The 20,487-nt window shown below is 42.0% G+C and overlaps 1 protein-coding gene across 1 annotated transcript in view; it reads left to right on the plus strand.

Annotated features, from left to right (window-relative positions):
- Window positions 1-20,487, plus strand: part of LOC126298308 (dynein axonemal intermediate chain 3-like) — a 311,679-nt gene that overhangs the window by 108,419 nt on the left and 182,773 nt on the right. The window lies entirely within an intron of this gene.

Here is a 20,487-nt window from a genome sequence, read left to right on the forward strand (position 1 = left end):
GTTAGCGATATTAGATTATTCCCAAGAGTTAGCAGCTTTCACTCAGTTAATACTAGGCAGAAATCAAATCTGCATGTAGAATGCACTTCCTTGACTCGTGTGCAGAAAGGAGTGCAGTATTCTGCTGCATCCATTTTCAGTAGTAAGCTACCACAAGAACTAAAAAATCTGAGCAGTAGCCCAAACACTTTTAAGTCTAAACTGAAGAGTTTCCTCATTGTTCACTCCTTCTATTCTGTCGAGGGGCTCCTGGAAGAGCTGAAAAATTAAGCAAATTCCAGTGTTACATTGTTAATTTTCTTTATTTAAACTTACAAATTGTCGCCTCAGTATGTTTCTTATATTTCATTTTATCTGTTTCTACTATCGTGTTATAATTTCATGTATTGACTCGTTCCATGACTATGGAGACTTCTCCTTAATTTGGTCCCACGGAACAATAAATAAATAAATAAAAATAAATAAATAGTACCACCCTCTAGGAGGAAACCATGCATACTATAACTGTAGCTTCATGGTACAGCGCGTATTAGACTGCAATCTCTGTAACAAAGTATGACTGAATAAATGGTCTCTAGCATTGAAACCATGAATTTGCGGAAATAAGTTCATTAGATCTTTTTTGCTCCGTATCCTCTCATCCATCAACCCTAGAGTTTGTACACGGTGGAAAAAATCACCCTGTATGCCGAGTGGTTATAATTAAACTTTCCCTGTTTAACATTTTATAACATGGAAACTAATTACCCAACGAGGACCAAAATAATAATGCAAAATCAATTCAATTGAAACACTTTTAATGTGCTGCTACGGTAAGTCATACCATTACATACCGGTACCAATACTGCTACAATATGGGCTCAATATGGCGTCCATCAGTGTCCAGAAAAGTCTTAAAGCGCAGAATGGCATTCTGCACAGCAGAACGAAGGATGTCCGTAGGTATGCTGGTTACTTCTCTTTATATGCTGCTCTTCAGATCAGCCCATGTGTGAACGTTCCTGTCCTTCAGGTAGCCCCACAACCAGAAATAACAGGGAGTGAGATAGGACGATCGTGCTGGCCAAGCATTTGGAAATCATCAGCTGATAACTCGATCGTTTCCAAATGTGTTTCGGAGGAGCAGTTGAACTTCATGAGCGATGTGCGGTGGGGCCCCTATCCTGCGTGAAAACTGCGGAGTTCAATGCGTCTCTCGCCTGTAGGGCTGCTATGACATGCTGGCGAAGCATATCGCAGTAACGCTGGCCAGTCACACTGCATGTCTTTGGTCCTTGAGCGCCGACCTGTTCAAATAAGAAAGGGCCAATAATGGATGTAGCCTACGGTGACACGTTCATCGTGCGGAAGAACATCATGCACAGTGACTGGAGGTAAAGATCCCAACACTCGCAATTCCATGCGTTCACCTCACCCGCCAGAGAAAAATGAGCTTCGTCTGACCATAGGATGGCGCTTGTCAACTTCAGTCCTTGCGAGAAAGTGGAGAGCGAAGTCAACACGTTGTCGTGCGTCCTGTGGTGCAAGCTGCTACACGATATGGATCTTGTATGGATACCATTTGAGAATGGATCCAAGCACCTTCAGTACAGTGGACCACGGGATGTTCAACTGTCGTGACACAGCACGCGCACTGCCTGACGATCGGGAATTGCGCGCTGCGCTGTCTGCCATAGCAACAGCGATTTCATCAACCACCTCTGGTGCAACCGTCGGCCTCTTCACGGAGCGACACCCAGGTCTCCAGTTGATTTGAAGTTCTTCATCATGCTCCGCACAGCAGACGAAGAAAGAGGACCCTTCCCTACTCCTTTCAGCCGGCGACATTATCCAAACGCAGCTGCATCGTTGCTGTTGTTTTCATAATAGATCTTCACCAATAATTCCCTGCTCCTTTTGTCCAAGCTCGTGTTGTCACGCCAACAAGAACACTGCGACTGGTCAGGTGTGTGACACTGTGATCGTGGCGAACTGGACGGTGGCGCTGTGACGTATGGAAATCATGCATCCCATACTCTGGATTATTGACTCAACTGGCCTTGTAACATCAACCATAACAGCATCGCTGTGCTGATATTGCGGACGGCTGAAAACAAGGGCAAAGTACAGTGGTTTTTTTTTTTCGGGAGCATGCACCTTTACTATAGGGTTAAATGATGATGGCATCCTCTTGCTTAAAAACATTCCAGAGGTAAAACAGTCCCCCATTCGGATCTCAGGGGGGGGGGGGGACAACCCAGGAGGACGTCGTTACCAGGAGAAACAAAACTTGCGTTCTACGGATCGGAGGGTGGAATGTCAGATCCCTTAATCGCGCAAGTAGGCTAAAAAATTTAAAAAGGGAAATGGGGCCGGCCGCGGTGGCCATGCGGTTCTAGGCGCTCAGTCCGGAACCGCGCGACTGCTACGGTCGCAGGTTCGAATCCTACCTCGGCCATGGATGTGTGTGATGTCCTTAGGTTAGTTAGGTTTAAGTAGTTCTAAGTTCTAGGGGACTGATGACGTCAGATGTTAAGTCCCATAGTGCTCGGAGCCATTTGAACCAAGGGAAATGGATACGTTAAAGTTAGATATAATGAGAATTACTTAGGTTCGGTGGCAAGAGGAACGGGACTTCTGGTCAGGTGAAAACAGGGCTATGAATACAAAATCAAATAGGCGTAATGCAAGAATAGGTTTAATAATGAAAGAAAGGAACGCTGATAAGCTATCACGAACGGCATAGTTAATGCATTATTGTACACAAGATAGACACGAAGCCCACGCCTACCATAGTAGTACTAGTTTATATGCCAACTACCTCCGAAAATGATGAAGAGACTGAAAAAATGTATGATTAGATAAAAGAAATTATTCAAATTGTTAAGGGAGACGAAAGCTTAATAGTAACAGGGGACTGGAATTCGATAGTAGGAAAAGAAATTTTTGGTAATTTCTGGTAAGATCTTATGGGACCAAACTGCAGAAGTCATCGGTCCCTAAGCCTACACACTACTTTATCTAACTTACACTATGGACAACACACACACCCATGCCCGAGGGAGGACTCGACCTCCCCCGAGCCGCACGGACCGTGGCAAGACGCCTTAGATCGCGCGGCTACCCCACGCGCCCCAGTAGGAAAAGGAAGAGAAGGAAAAGTAGTAGGCGAATATGGACTGGGGTAAGGGATGAAAGAGTTTTGCACGGATCATAACTCAATCATCGCTAACACTTGGTTTAAGAATCATGAAAGAAGGTTGTTATAAGGGCTATAATAGTCGAGGGGCATGAAAGGGAAGCAATGGTTGGGAAGGGAGTGAGACAGGGTTGTAGCCTATCCCCGATGTTATTCAATTTGTATATTGAACAAGCAGTAAAGGAAACCAAATAAAAATTTGGAGTAGAAATTAAAACCCGGGGAGAAGAAATAAAAACATTGAGGTTTGCCGATACATTGTAATTCTGTCAGAGACAGCAAAGTAATTGGAAGAACAGTTGAACGAAATGGACAGTGTCTTCAAAGTAGGACATAAGATGACCATTAACAAAAGCAAATCGAGGATAATGGAATGTAAACGAATTAAATCAGATGACCCTTAGGGAATTAGATTAAGAAATGAGGTACTTAAAGTTGTAGATGTGACATTTGCTAACACCGAGTACAGATTTAAGTGTGAGGAAGTCTTTGCTGAGAGTTTGTGTATGGAGTGTAACCATGTGTGAATGTGAAACACGGACGATAAAGAATTTATACAAGAAGAGAATAGAACCTTTTGAAATGTGGTACTACGGAAGAATGTTGAAGATTAGGTAGGTGCTGAACAGAATTGGGGAGAAGAGGAATTTGTGGCACAACTTGACTAGAAGAAGGTATCGGTTGGTAAGGCACGTTCTGTGGCGTCAAGGGATCCCCAATTTAGTTCTGTAGGGAAGTGTGGAGCGTAAAAGTCGTAGAGGGAGACCAAGAGATGAATACGCTAAGCAGGTTCAGCAGGATAAAGGCTGCAGTAGTTACTCGGAGATGAAGAGGCTTGCACAGGTTAGAGTAGCATGGAAGGCTGCATCAAACCAGTCTCAGGACTGAAGACCACAACAACAACATCCGTGGCACTCTCTCCCCTATATCGCGATAGTACGAAACGAGCTGCCCTTCTATGAATTTTTTCGATATCCTCCGTCAGTACTATCTGATGCGGATCCCAAACCGCACAACAGGATTCCAGAAAAGGGCGGACAAGCGTAGAGTAAGCAGTCTCTTTAGCAAACCTGTTATATTTTCTAAGTGTTCTGCCAGTAAATAGCAGTCTTTGGTTTGGTTTCCTCACAAGATTATCTATGTGATCATTCCAACTTAAATTATTCGTAACTGTAACCCATATGTATTTTGTTGAGTTTACAGCCTTTAGATTCGCGTAATTTATCGTGCAACTGAAATTTAGAAGATTCATTTTAGTGTTCATGTGGATGACTTCACACTTTTCATGATTTACAGTCAACTGCCATTTTTTGCACCGTTTTGATTATCTGATGACATTACGTGACGGTAAATGACAGCATCATCTGCAAACAATCTGAGAGGACTGTTCGCATGGTCTTCTAAATCGTTTATGTAGATCAAGAACAAGAGAGGGCATCTAACAGTTCCTTGGAGAATGCCAGATATTAGTTCTGTTTTACTCGATGAGTTTCCGTCAGTTATTACCAACTGTGACCTTACTGCAAGAAGTCACGAAACCAGTCACACGACTGAGGTTACACTCTGTAAGCACCAATTTAATTAGAAGTCGCTTGTGAGGAACGGTGTCAAAAGCCTTCCAGAAATTTGTAGATATGGAACCAATTTGATGTCCCCTGTAAACTGCACTCATTACTCCGTAAGAAGAAAGAGTTAGTTGTGTTTCACAAGAACGATATTTTCCGAATCCATGTTGCCTTTTCTTCAAGGTGACTCATAACCTTCGAGTACAAAATATGTTCCAAAATCCTACTACAAACGGACGTGAGTGACATGGGTCTGTAATGCAGCGGATTACGAGGTGCATTCATGTTCTAAGGCCTCCAATTTTTTTTCTAATTAACTACTCACCCGAAATGGATGAAACTTTCGTTACTTCTCGACGTAATCGCCCTGCAGACGTACACGTTTTTCACAACGCTGACGCCATGATTGCATGGCAGCGGCGAAGGCTTCTTTAGGAGTCTGTTTTGACCACGGGAAAATTGCTGAGGCAATAGCAGCACGGCTGGTGAATGTGCGGCCACGGAGAGTGTCCTTCATTGTTGGAAAAAGCCAAAAGTCACTAGGAGCCAGGTCAGGTGAATAGGGAGCATGAGTAATCACATCAAAGTTGTTATCACGAAGAAACTGTTGCGTAACGTTAGCTCGATGTGTGGGTGCGTTGTCTTGGTGAAACAGCACACGCGCAGCCCTTCCCGGACCTTTTTGTTGCAGTGCAGGAAGGAATTTGTTCTTCAAAACATTTTCGTAGGATGCACCTGTTACCGTAGTGCCCTTTGGAACGCAATGGGTAAGAATTACGCCCTCGCAGTCCCAGAACTTGGACACCATCGTGGCGGTTACCCGAAATTGTTTTGGTGGCGGTGAATCTGTGTGCTTCAATTGAGCTGACTGGCGCTTTGTTTCTGGATTAAAAAATGGCATCCACGTCTCATCCTTTGTCACAACCGACGAAAAGGAAGTCCCATTCGTGCTGTCGTTGCGCGTCAACATTGCTTGGCAACATGCCACACGGGCAGCCATGTGGTCGTCCGTCAGCATTCGTGGCACCCACCTGGATGACACTTTTCGCATTTTCAGGTCGTGATGCAGGATTGTGTGCACAGAACCCACAGAAAAGCCAACTCTGGAGGCGATCTGTTCAACAGTCATTCGGCGATCCCCCAAAACAATTCTCTCCACTTTCTGGATCATGTCGTCAGACTGGCTTGTGCGAGCCCGAGGTTGTTGTCACACGACGTTCTGCTTTCATTAAACTGTCGCACCCACGAACGCACTTTCAACACATCCATAACTCCGCCACCACATGCGTCCTTCAATTGTCGATGAATTTCAGTTGGTTTCACACCATGCAAATTCAGAAAACGAATGATTGAACGCTGTTCACTTCTCATTCTCGCCGCTGGCGGTAAAATTCCATCTGCCGTACGGTCATCTCTGGGACGTATTGACAATGAACGCTGCCTCATTTTAAAACAATGCGCATGTTTCTATCTCTTTCCAATCCGGAGAAAAAAAATCGGAGGCCTTAGAACTTGAATGCACCTTGTACTACAGTTTCCTTTCTTGGGTACTGATGTGAAATGTGCAACATTCCAGTCTCTGGGTACGGATCTTTCTACGAGAAAGCGGCTGTATATGATTGCTAAGTATGGAGATACTGTATCAACATATTCTGAAAGGAACCTGACTAGTATACAATCTGGATCGGAAGCCTTGCCTTTCTTAAGTGTTTTAAGCTACTTCGCTACACTAAGGATGTCTTCTTCTAAGTTAATCTTGTTGGCAGATGTTCTTTGTTTCGAATTCTTGATTATTTACTTCATCTTCAATTGAGAAGGAAATTCGGAAAACCGTGTTTGGTAACTCTGCTTTAGTGGTACTGACATCTGTTACATCGCCATTGCTATCGCACAGTGAAGGTATTGATTGCGTCTTGCCACACGTGTACTTAACATATGATCAGGATCTCTTTGGCTTTTCTGATGGATTTCGAGACAGAATTTCTTTGAGAAAACTATTAGGGTGGGATGTAACGGAAAATGTAAACATTTATTTAAAAAATCATTCCAGCCACATTGGTTAATGTACAAATTTAAAATTTTGTATCTGTAAAGCAAAAGAGCTGTGTTTTAACGGAAAAATAGGATAAAATATAATTTTTTTCCCAGAAATCTGATTTTTTATTTTTTAATGTCTGCTTTATAAAACACCTTATATCACTGCTTACGTACAACTAACGCCACCAGAAACAAAACCCGAGAGACAGGACTGAACGTATGTTGTCACTGAGGCTGAAGGTGGAGAGGCAAGAGAATATTTAACTGCGTTCTCATTAGCCAGGATGTCAAGAGGCAACAGAACCACGTTTCTTATGAACACAACACAAATTTCGTATTGTATGTCGCTTCACTAGTATACTGCCGCGAGCTTGCTACATGTATTGTGTATTTGTTGTTAGCGACACTGGCTGGCGTGCTGTGGGTCACCAGATGAAACCAAACCACTACTACTCATCTGTTATTTAATACTTGTGGAAGGTTCTCGAAATTTTTTATGTTTGCAATGTTTGCATATTCGATGTTTTATAAGTAGCAACACCCTCCGTTCAGCAGCTCATTTCTCTTCTGTTCTGGCTGTATGTTGGTATTTATATTAAAAGCACTTTCAGTGCTATGTGTTGTATTTGACTGACGAATCTGCTTTCCAATTTGGACGTGATTCTGGTTACGAAAAAAAATTTAGAAATATGTGGTAAGTTCCTATGGGATCAAACTGCGAAGGTCATTGGTCCCTAGGCTTACACACTACTTAATCTAACTTAAAGTAGCTTACACTAACGACAACACACACATCAATGCCCCAAGGAGGATTCGAACCTCCGACGAGGGCAGCCGCGCGAACCGTGGCAAAGCGCCTTGGACCGCACAGCTAACCAGCGCGGCGTTTTGGTTACGACAATATATATATGAGCAAGGCACTGAGTCAACCTACGTTATGTCTTATGGTGCAGCAACAAGCGGCGAAGTCTAGTGGCGATTACAAAAATGTGGTCAGAATATCGTCATGAGAATAACATCATCTCCAGCAAGCAGCGCATCTGAGCATCATAATATTTCAACTGTTGCGTCAGTTGCCCTAGACACTGTAAATCAGTCACCGAAAAATATAAAAAGTTGCACAGTTGGAGTACACGGCCTAATGTTAATAATAAAATACGCGGAAAAATAACTCTCACATAAACGAGTCAGTACAATGATCACGGAAGACTGCAACACCGAAAAATACAGCCGGCAATAGACAGCAGTGCGCAGTCTACAGTGAAGAACGATGGCTAAGCTATGACTTGGGCATGTGCACATCAATTCCGAGTGCCATAGTGGCATGTCGCCAGCAATACCTGTAAGTAAAGTGCAACAACACTTAACTAGTAGCGGTTGTATGAAGGAGGCCCATATTCTGTTACCGACTGAGGTGGCATGAACACTAGCGTGTGGGGGGACCAGCACGCAAATTTGGGTTTTCTGTGGTTATCCTATGTCGTGTAGGTAAAATCTCGGAAAGTTCCTTTTAAAAGTATTCGGCCGATTTTCTTCGCCTTGCTTGTACTACACCGATCTCTCATCCTTCGAATTGTAATGCGCATTAAAATTAATTAACATGAGGACCGTACGTACTTGCCCTAGCCGATTTGATTCATGTTGACAGGGTGTGTAGCATGGGCAGGACTTCAACTTACAGGGTGACAATTATTGAACTATATGAAATAAAATCGTCTTAACTTCTCAGCGGTTTACGTTAGGACGTTCAAATCTCACGGTTGGCCGCGAGACATGGTGGGAAATAGCACGCGACTTGTTGCTGTCGGCCATTTGCACGTGAAAACATCACGATATACACTTGGCATTACAATCGCTACACCAAGAAGAAATGCAGATGATACACGGATATTCATTGGACAAATGTATTATACTAGAACTGACATGTGGTTACATTTTCACGCAATATGGGTGCATAGATCCTGAGAAATCAGTACCCAGAACAACCACCTCTGGCCGTAATAACGGCCTTGATACGCCTGAGCATTGAGTCAAACAGGGCTTGGATAGCGTGTACAGGTACAGCTACCCATGCAGCTTCAACACGATACCACAGTTCATCAAGACTAGTGACTGGCGTATTGTGACGAGCCATTTGCTCGGCCACCGTTTACCAGACATTTTCAACTGGTGAGAGATCTAGAGAATGTGCTGGCCAGGGCAGCAGTTTAACATTTTCTGTATCCATAAAGGCCCGTACAAGACCTGCAACGTGCGGTCGTGCATTATCCTGCTGAAATGTAGGGTTTCGCAGGGATCGAATGAAGGGTTGAGCCACGGGTCGTAACACATCTGAAATGTACTGTCCACTGTTCAAAGTCCCGTCAATGCGAACAAGAGGTGACCGAGACGTGTAACCAATGGCACCCCATACCATCACGCCGGATGATACGCCAGTATGGCGATGACGAATACACGCTTCCAATGTGCGTTCAGCGCCATGTCGCCAAACACGGATGCGACCATTATGAACCTGGATCCATCCGAAAAAATGAAGTTTTGCCATTCGTGCACCCAGGTTCGTCGTTGAGTACACCATCGCAGGCGCTCCTGTCTGTGATGCAGTGTCAAGGGTAACCGCAGCCATGGTCTCCGAGCTGATAGTCCATTCTACTGCAAACGTCATCGAACTGTTCGTGAAGATTGTTGTGTTGCAAACGTCCCCATATGTTGACTCAGGGATCGAGACGTGGCTGCACTATCGGTTACGGCCATTGGGATAAGATGCCTGTCATCCCGACTGCTAGTGATACGAGGCCGTTGGGATCCAGCACGGCGTTCCGTATAACCCTCCTGAACCCACCGATTCCATATTCTGCTAACAGTCATTGGATCTCGGCCAACGCGAGCAGCAATGTCGCGATACGATAAACCGCCATCGCGATAGGCTACAATCCGACCTTTATCAAAGTCGGAAACGTGATGGTACGCATTTATCCTCCTTACAAAAGGCATCGCAACTACGTTTCACCAGGCAACGCCGGTCAACTGCTGTTTGTGTATGAGAAATCGATTGGAAACTTTCCTCATGTTAGCACGTTGTAGGTGTCGCCACCGGCGCCAGCCTTGTGTGAATGCTCTGAAAAGCTAATCAGTTGCATATCACAGCATCTTCTTCCTGTCGGCTAAATTTCGCTTCTGTAGCACGTCATCATCGTGGTGTAGCAATTTTAATGGCCAGTAGTGTAGTATGCCTGAGCAGATAGCGCTTGTGAAGGCTTACTACACGAGTAATAACAGCCCAACTGTGGCTCAAAGGAACTTTGCGACCGAGTTCAAGCTGAAGACAACTGCTCCATGTGTGCTAACAATCAAGAATTTGATTCGAAGTTTGAGAGAACGGGTTGTGTTCCTGACGACAGTGTTTGCAATGTTGGTGGTCCAAAAAGAATGACAGCCTGAAAACATGGGTGAGACACGCGCTGTGTGTCAAATCAGCCTCAGGAAATCGATCAAACAAGCTGCACAACAGGTTGGAAGCAACTGCGAGACACTGCGACAAACTGCTTTTGAAGACTGGCATCTTTTCCCATATTAAATTCAAACCCATCAGTCATTAAGCCCCAGGGCCACGGAACAGCGGTTGTGTTTCACCAACACTTTTGTAAACAGTACTGATGAACAGGACTTTGATGTGAATATGGTTTGGTTTAGCGACGAAGCCCACTTTCATTTGGATGGGTTCGTCAACAAGAAAAATTGGTGCGTTTGGGGGACTGAGAATCCACATTTCGTGATCGAGAAGTCTCTTCACCCTCAACGGGTGGTTGTGTGATTCTTCTTCTTCTTCCGAATCCGGATGCACCAATTATATCTTCCCTTCCCAGTAATTAGCAAGGTAGTTTGCTTTGTCATTGACTTTCAAAATATCATCTTTAGTGCATGTTATAGACATATCTGGGCAAATCAGTAGGTGGTCAAAGTCCTGTATTGCTCCGCATTCACACCTATTGCTATCACTGTAATCCCATTTAAATAGGTTTGATTTGCACCCAGTTACTCCAGTGCGCAGCCGGTTTAATGACCTCCAAGTTGTAAAAGGTAGTTGAAATCCTGCAGATCCCTCCTCAAGTAGTTCCATTGTGGAGTGTGGCACCATTTCTACCCAAAGAGATAGCCGCCTTGCGACGGGCTTGGTGGCGAGCTCTTCAGTAGTTTCAATGAAACTCCTGCAGGATTTCAGCCGGACACGTTGTTTTCGGCGCTTATGCATCGGGTGTCGAGGATCATTCATTTGTTTTGATCTTCCGATCTCGGCGGCTACTTTTGTGCGGATAGTGGGTGATGCTATGCCTATGATGGGATAAATTTTCTCTTTGGGAGTTGGTTTGGGGCATCCTGTGGCAATACGTACAGTTTCGTTTACGGCGACGTCAACTTGCTTAGTGTGAGCAGAGTTCCTCCAAACTGGCGCCTCGTATTCCGCTGCTGAGATACTCAGCACCAGACCTGTGGTGCGCAAAACATGTGGTTGAGCTCCCAACGATGAACCTGTTAGCTTCCGCAGTATGTTGTTCCTGGCACAGACCTTTTTTTTTTAGTGTTGTGACAGTGCTGCTTAAAAGTAAGTGCTCTGTCCAATGTTACTCCCAGGTATTTTGGGCTGTTTGTATGTTTCAGCTCTTCCCCTTGCCACATGACTCGGAGTTTCCGTTTGGCTTGTTTGTTCCTAAGATGGAAGGCGGATACTTGAGATTTACTATGGTTTGGTTTGAGATTATTGCCGTCGTAATAGGTAGCAAGTTCTGTTAAGGCACCTGTGAGATTCTCCTCCACTTGTGATGCGCAATGTCTAGTCACGGAATAATTGGTGCGATATTCCTTGATGGCACAGTGACAAACGAACGGCACCTGATGGTTTTGGAAGTGATTTGATCCCCGTTATCTGAAGTGACCCTGATTTCGACAACATGTGGTTCATACAAGACGGTGCTCGACTCCATCGAAGCAGAAGAGTGTTTAATGTCCTGAACGATCACTCTAGGGATCGCATTCTGGTTCTGGGGTATACGGAGGCCACTGGCCTCGGCCTCGTTTGGCCGCCATAGTCTCCGGATCTGAGCACATGCGACTCCTTTTTGTAGGGTTGTATTAGAGACAAGGTGTACAGCAATAACCCCAAAAGCACTGTTGAGTCGAAAACCACCATTCAGGAGGTCATCGACAGCATCAATGTTCCTACACTTCAGCGGGTCACGCAGAATTTCGCTGTTCGTCTGCTGTGCAGCATTGCCAATGGTGGCAAGCATATCGAACAGTTCATAATCTAAAGCCGAATATATATAGTGACGTTTATATGTTGAAGAAAATGTGTGCTCACCGTAGTTTGTAACTAATTTACGTTTTTTTTAAAAAAAAATTGTTCAAATGGCTCTGAGCACTATGGGACCCAACATCTGAGGTCATCAGTCCCCTAGAACTTAGAACTACTTAAACCTAACCAACCTAAGAACATCACACACTTCCATGCCAGAGGCAGGACTCAAAACTGCGACCTTAGCGGTCGCGCGGTTCCAGACTGAAGCGCCTAGAACCGCTCGTTCACAGAGGCCGGCCTTTTTTTCATATAGTTCAATAATAGTCACCCTGTGCGTAAGGAAGAAGGCGTAAGCCTCAACCGTTCTTGAGAAAATCGAATTTGAAAGTGTCAGGCATGCGTGTATATACTATTGTGTGGTCGCCAATAACCAAGGAGTCCGTAACCCAGTGGTTAAGCGCTTACTTCCTTAAGCGCATGGCCTATGAATAAAATGTCGCTGTTGGTGATTTTTTTTATTCTCACGTAACTCTAACAACAGATGTGTTATGATTGTCCATATTATCAGTATTTAATGATAAATTTATTATTTGCATAATACTTATCCTGAAAAATAGGAATAACCAAATATTTTTATAAAGACATTGAAAATAAAACAAGGATACACTACAGTTTTGCATCAAATCGGTATAGTCCTTTTATTGACATTATTGTACCTACATTTGTGACACGTATGCACTGCACGCATCAGAATATTATCTATCGTAGAAACATATAAAACATTAATTATAGTGGCATACAGCACACGTAACGATTGACGATTTTTTTGCATGAGCACGGTTTTTTAATTGTTTCTATACAAACCAAAATTGGCTTACGTACATAAACGGTTCTCGATCATGACACTGTTTCGCGGCGTATCACGAATATCTGTCACCGAATACTGGATCAGACAACTGATAGTGTACGATTGATTGAATTTTTATACAGTCTTCTGTTGAAGCTATCTCTCTATTGTGTTAAATGATGTGCGAGCAATTTTGCAGCCGCTTTATAAGGTTTTTCATCAGCCTGTAAAAATAAGCGTCTCAGGGGTGCATCAGTGGAGTATATTTTCGGCGAATTGCTCTAATACTGCACGTTGATAGACCCTCTCTATCTTGAAAAAATTCGTCGTACAAAACCGGTTTCATCTGCCCTCTCCATGAGTCGAGGAGTAAAATAAATTGTTCTTCTCTCATGCACGTCTTCAAGAGGTGAATTAGAAATTTCCTGTATAGTACTGTTGTGAGTCTGCCGGACTTTGAAAATGTTATCATAACGTGTTTGTATTTGTGTGCGTACTCATGAGCTGCTTTTTGCACCTTTTGTCCAAATGAGCCAGTAGCCTCTTGCAAGCAAAGGAAGACCCATGGTACTAATTTGTAGGAATGCGGTGTTAATGGTAAACTACGTCCAAAATGTTAGAGAAAACCTCGAAATTTCAAGGTGAAGATTATTTCAACAAGTAATGATTCCTTAGATACTGATATTTGCAGAGGCATAATAAACCTGTCATTAGAATTACGTGGGAAAAAGACATACATTAGGGGACTGAGATTCGATCCACAGTCCTCAGTTATACGAAAACGAGCGCTTACTCGGACGGCTACGTACTCCTAGGATGGTAACGATCATTATTGGTGTATATGTATGCTTAAAACTTTCAAACTGGATTTTCTTGAAAATGGAAGAGAGTTGCGTTTCCTTTTTACATATGTTTAAGTCCTAGCCATGATCTGCACAACCTATCAATGTGAATCAAATAGGTGAGGGAATGTCCCCATATAATCTAGATGAACCAATAGTCTAGGTGTTTTTAAATAACGTCTAGGATCATATTGTCCAAAATTTATAATAGTCATTAATTAAAGGAAATAAGATACAAACAGGGAGCTTTTTCAATTTATACTTTCATTCACTTCTCATTGGTGGGGGACACCACATTTAGCATCGACTGTAGAGATTACTTATTTCAGAACTGCAATTTCAGCTTTAAGGCCATTATTCTGAGGATGACATATAAAAATGTCAGAGGATCTGACAAGTGTTGAAGCAAAATCTTATGCATTACCACACGATAATTGCCTTAAGGCTGAAACGGTAATGGTTAAATACATAATCTCTACTGTCAACTGCAAATAAAAAAATTAAAAAAATATAAACGTAACTGAAGGAGTACATGCTACGGACCTAAAACACTTAGTAAGTTGAAGCTTTGTACCGCCACAGAATAATATTAGCTGATCCATTATCTGGAAAAGCATTTATTCGTCGATGGTAGTTTTATTATTACAACAATTTGTCTACTACAAGAATTTTGAAAGCATGTTTCATTTGTGGTACCATTACCTGGTGCGTCATGCATTTAATATTACCCAAAATGTAAAAGGCTGCTCTCAGCGTTTACTTCTAAATACGTATTCCGCAAGCCACCGTATGGTGCATGGCGGAGGGTACAATGTATCACTACTAGCCATCTACTTTCCTGTTTCGTTCGCAAATAGAGCGAGATAGAAACAACTGACTGTATGCCTTCGTACTAACCCTAATTTATCTTATCTTCGTGGTCCTTAGGCAAAATGTACGTCTACAATAATATAACCATTCTGCAGTCAGCGTCAGATGCCGGTTCTCTAAACGTTTTCCCTATGTTTCCCTCCAAGGATCCCCTTTTGAGATCACGAAGAAGCTCTGTAAAACTCGCTTGTTGATCGAACCTGTCGACAACAAATGTAGCAGCGCGCCTCTGAATTCTTGGATGTCTCCCTTTCATCCGGGTTGGTGGATATTCCAAACACTCGAAGAGTACTCAAGAATGGGTAGCACTAGTGTCCTAATCGAGGACTAGAGATGAACGAAACTTTCCTAAAATTCTCCCAACAAAACCGAAGACGACCATCCGCCTTCCCTACTACCGTCAATGTATGCTTATTTCATTTTATATCGCTTTGCAACGTTACGCCTAGATAGTTCATGGACGTGACTGTGTTAAGCATCACAATGCCGATGCTGTATTCGCTAATTGGGGGATTGATTTTCCTACTCATCTGCTTTCAGGGCAAGCTGGCATCCATCATTAGTTGACACATGTCATACTTCGTAGCTCAAATTATATAGTTCAGATGATGACTATAATAATGTCGTATGGCTCAAGGGAATGGTGTAGTTCTTTCAATTAGACGCCATTTTGGCGAATTGCGTGTCCCTGAGCCAATGGTACACAGAGTTCCCACATGGTCACGCGTCGCCCGGGGTGGCCGAGCAGTTCTAGGCGTTTCAGTCTGGAACCGCGCGACTGCTACGGTCGCAGGTTCGAATCCTGCCTTGGGCATGGATGTGTGTGATGTCCTTAGGTTAGTTAGGTTTAAGTAGTTCTACGTTCCTGGGGGCTGATGACCTCAGATGTTAAGTCCCATAGTGCTCAGAGCCATTTGAACACATTTGAACAGGTCACCCGACGAAGTGTCCTGGCAGAGACTAACTTTGACGATAGATGATAACCGGTGTATCCATCATGACACGACCATTTTTCCTCATTATACTTTTTTTTATTTTGTGTGTGTGTAGGGGGGAGGGCATCCTCCTCTACAGTCTTTCCTTGCCCTCCTCAAATGTACCTTCGTCAGCCAGGTTTCAGTGTCATTAGTATAACTGCGTTTCCTCTTAAGTAAATGAGGATAAAAAGTATTTGGAGCTGAAGGTCATAATCTCCATCTGTTGAAACTACGAAATGAGGAAACCTGTCCTCTTCCGACTTCATAAAGTAATTAAGCTCCTTGAGTAGAAAATAATGGACTAAAAGTTTGTACGTATGACTATGGACAAAATAAACGTATTTCTCCACACTTGAAGAGAAAGTTAAGTCTTTTGCTGGACATGCATAAGAATATAATTCTATTGGCACAAAAGTAATTTATTTTTTCTAATTAAATGAAAGCTATCTTCTATAATTGATGATAATTGAATAATATAATTCACATCTTTTAAATGAATAAAAGTCTGTCATATTGTTTACGAAGAGAAGTATTCATTTATTTTATGGGTCAAAAATGGACTTACTTTTTGACTTGCCACAAGTATTTCATTTGTAGTAAACAATACTGGCACACGGAAACTCCAAAAGAATGGAACTACACGAGCGCAGAGCTTTGTTTTCCTTTGAATAATTACTTGTTCTTTCCGTGTTTGCTGACTATTTCTTTACACACAGCCATCACTTACGTGAAATAGCTACAATAATTTTAGATATTTATTTATGGCTGTTTGTTTAGCAGTGTGTCGATTACCTAGGAACTGGTGTGACGGTGAGTGCTATGGGGGTTCCTCGGAACTGCTACGCAGCATGTTGCCAAATTTTGTCCTATGATTGTCAGCCCGCACAATTCTAAAAATTCTCCTTCTATATAGGAGAAGTATTCTGAGAAAGTAGCACTTCAGTTCATAAAAATGTAAGTGGCCGTATCACCGATCGTCCATACAGCTGAATTTTATTTGGTAGCTGGGTATCGCGTACCGTAGGGTGCATCAATTCTCGTTTAGTCAGTGTGCATTTGTCCTATCAGCGATGGCTAGTCGCTGGCTGAAAAAATTACATATTTACATATTAAGTCGGGGAATTTTTGCCAAAATCGTTGAATGTTGTAAAAAATATGCAAATTTTGTGTCAAACCTGCTCCCGTACCAGTCACTCTATAAATCAGAGAAACAAATTTAGTTATTCACTCAAGACAACAGTTTCTACATCTACTCAATTCTAGTTTTCTCATCCACTTGTTTGCCTGCCGCTGTGGCTGAGCGGTTCTAGGCGCTTCAGTCCGAATCGCGGTGCTGCTGCGGTCGCAGGTTCGAATCCTGCCTCGGCCATGGATGAGTGTGATGTCCTTAGGTTAGTTTGGTTTAAGTAGTTCTAAGTTCTAAGGGACTGATGACCTCAGATGTTAAGCTCAATAGTGCTTAGAGCCATTTGAACCATTTGAACCATCCGCTTGTTTGGTGCCGTTATCAAGTAGGTATAATAGCACAAAGTGTGAAAGAACTAATATTTAGAGGACTAGCTGGGAAAAATAGGATTATTTGACATGTTTAGCGGCACTCCATCTTAACTACCATACGTTTACGTATTTCACTGATGATGTACGTTCCTATCTCCGACGACTAGTGTACAGGTTTTCAATTGAATATGACTGACTGTCAGACATACGCATCAGACATTTCCACAAAATTTCTAAATCATTTCTGATGAACACTGGTGTTAGATGTTTTGCTCTGCTGGATATGCATCTAATAGCATGGTATAGACATTGGATGCTGCTACGGGGATTTCTGTATCGTTTCTGATGAATTCTGGTGTGATTCTTTCAACAGGAGTACTTGTGTGCAAAGACTTTTTCTGAGCGAAATTGTAGAGGTCATGACAGAGAGGGTCTGCTGTTATGTCTTACACTGCATTCCGCATGACGGCTGAGAATTGTCACTAGATTGAACATGCCACTGAAGCAGTACTACAGGGGTGCTTCCAGGTTTTCAAAGGTATCTGGCATCACATGTTTACGCAATTCCCATAAATTTCGTTCCAGACTTGTTGAGATATAACGAATTTGGTGGCTATGTCAATGTGAATCGCTGAGCAAGATCACTACCGATTCATACATTCATCAGTGTGAGGTAGCATTTTCCCCAAACGATTTAGCTGACAGGGTCAGCAGCATTGCAAGACCTTTTGGTGATGGTGCTGTAGCCTACAGAAAGTTACCTTCATTGGATAGTTGTAAGAAAATGCAGAAAACCAAGGACAACATTTCTTCTGGGTATAATGACAGATGCTAACTTTTAAATATATTCTAAGGGCTATAACTTATGAATGAAACTGTTCTGAGGAAACACAACATATCTATGAAGGAAATAGAATACAAGTCACAAATGCTGTCAATTTTAGAATATTTTTCAAGTGTTTGGAGGCATTTTCAAAAAGACGTAACAATGTACATTGAATTGAGAGACGCATTACTGTGCTGTTAACATGTCGATACAATCCACATTTGAAAGTGTAAGAGAAATGCTAGTGGAACTTAAACGGGATTCTCTGGAAGAATGACAATATAGTCCTCATGAAACCGTATTGGGTAAATGAGAATGAAAATCAGAATGGAAGGAGGAGAAAGGAGCACATCATTAATACGATTGACAACAGCTACTCAAAAAAGAAAAAAACAGCCACACACAATACACTGCGTACACACCTCGAATTTTATTCTATTTACTTCTGTAATTGCTGTGGTAGTGTGTAGCATTATGCAGAGAACTCTCAAAACTAAGTATTATCAATACACATCTCATGGTCGATCTGGTGAAAGCAAGCTCATTGTCTGAAATAGAGTTACATGGGGCGGCAATGTTTGATATCTGAACTTAACAATTTGCTGCTGCAGAACAATGTCAATGAAACTGTGTGGGAGAAACTGCATAAAGTATTTGTCGTGTGCGGAGTAGTGCTATAACAGGGAATTTTGTTACAATTTTTGCTGTAAGATAAGATAATTTGGAACAATTTCACAGTAACATGGGGAAATTTGTCAAAATTTTACTATAAGAGAGAATATTTTTTTAGAATTTTACTGTAACAGGTGGGTAATTTTTTACAATTATACTGTAACAGGGTGCAATTTGTTACAAATTTACTGTAACTTTGGGTAATTTGCCACACTTACACTGTAACAGAGGGTAATTTGTTACAGTTTCACTGTAACATAAGGTACTTTGGTACAATTCCACTATAACAGGAAGGATATTTTGTTACAACTTTGTTGTAATGTTTTTTGTCAGTTTGTAGATTTAGATATAATATGGAGCAATTTGTTAAAATTTTGCTGTAACATGAGGATGCTATTTGTTATAATTTCACCATAACAGGGGCACTTTGTTAAAATTTAGTTGTATCTGTTACATTTTTTGCTCCAACATGTGGCAATTTGTTATAATTTAGCTGCGAGGTATTTTGCTACAGTTTTGCTTTAACATGGTCAATTCGTTAAGAGTTTCAATGTAACATGGGGGAGAGTTGTTACTATTTTACAGTGATATAGGGTATTTTGTTACAATTTTTGATATAATATGGGGCAGTTTGTTACTATTTTGCTGTAACAATGGTGACATTTGGCGCAGTTTCACACAACGTTGTTTAATGCTTATCTGTAATCGAATATCACAACCTATAGGCATTTTGTCATATTCTCTCACAAGCTGTCCTGGACTCGCATTCGGGAGGACGACGGTTCAATCCCGTCTCCGGCCATCCTGATTTAGGTTTTCCGTAATTTCCCTAAATCGTTTCAGGCAAATTCCGGGATGGTTCGTTTGAAAGGACACGGCTGATTTCCTTCCCAATCCTTCCCTAACCCGAGCTTGCACTCCGTCTCTAATGACCTCGTTGTCGACGGGACGTTAAACACTACCCACCATCACCATCACAAGCTGTCACAGTGTAACAATCTAGAAGTGTCGTACACAGTTTCTTTTTAAGTGTTTTCGTTATGAATACAATATTGGAATTTACAAAAAATAACACAAACAAAGACATAACACGAAAAGGAACTTATAGGAAAGCAGCAAAAGTAATAATAATGTGTTTTTCATTGACGAAGGCTACTAATAAATATGGAATAAAATTTACTACACTACAGTCATTATGTCAAAAAATGGAAACTGATTCGCCGGTGACCATAATCCAACTGCGCCTAATGTTTACAAAATATCTCTAGATGTTTTCTGGAAATCTAAATGAATTACCCACAAGAAACAGTCATTGATGCAAAAAAAAGGCAAGCTTAAGTTTTGTCTGTGTTGGAGAAAGCATTTAAAACCATTCCTAACCTCTACAGTGTTTGATTCAAGATGGACAGCCACTCAGGAACGAGAAAAAGAAGAAGAAGAAGAAGAAGAAGAAGAAGAATAGAGACCAATATGAAGGAGATGAAGAAGACAAAGACGTTAAAGCCAAATAAAACAACGTATTTATGAAAACATGAAAGATGATGAGGGTGATGATGTCACTGAAGCACTTAAGGTTATCTGTGGAATACTACATATATTGGGTATGCTGTCTATAAGTTTAACGAAGCATGCAATAAAGGCTGTGGATGAAGAATTTGAAAGTACGCTAGGTTCAATGAATCCAGTATTCTTGAAAACGTCGAACTTTTGACAAATACTTACAGACAAATGCAGAAATGTATAGTCAAATATTATGTATAACTGATGTTTGTAAGAAAGCCTATGGAGGAACAAAAAGTCCCAATAGTGTGAGAGACATTATTAATCCAATGTTATACGCTGGACTTGTCAATGGCATTATCGGTATTCATATTTTAAAA

Source organism: Schistocerca gregaria, chromosome X (assembly GCF_023897955.1).
Source record: "Schistocerca gregaria isolate iqSchGreg1 chromosome X, iqSchGreg1.2, whole genome shotgun sequence".
Taxonomy (NCBI): domain Eukaryota; kingdom Metazoa; phylum Arthropoda; class Insecta; order Orthoptera; family Acrididae; genus Schistocerca; species Schistocerca gregaria.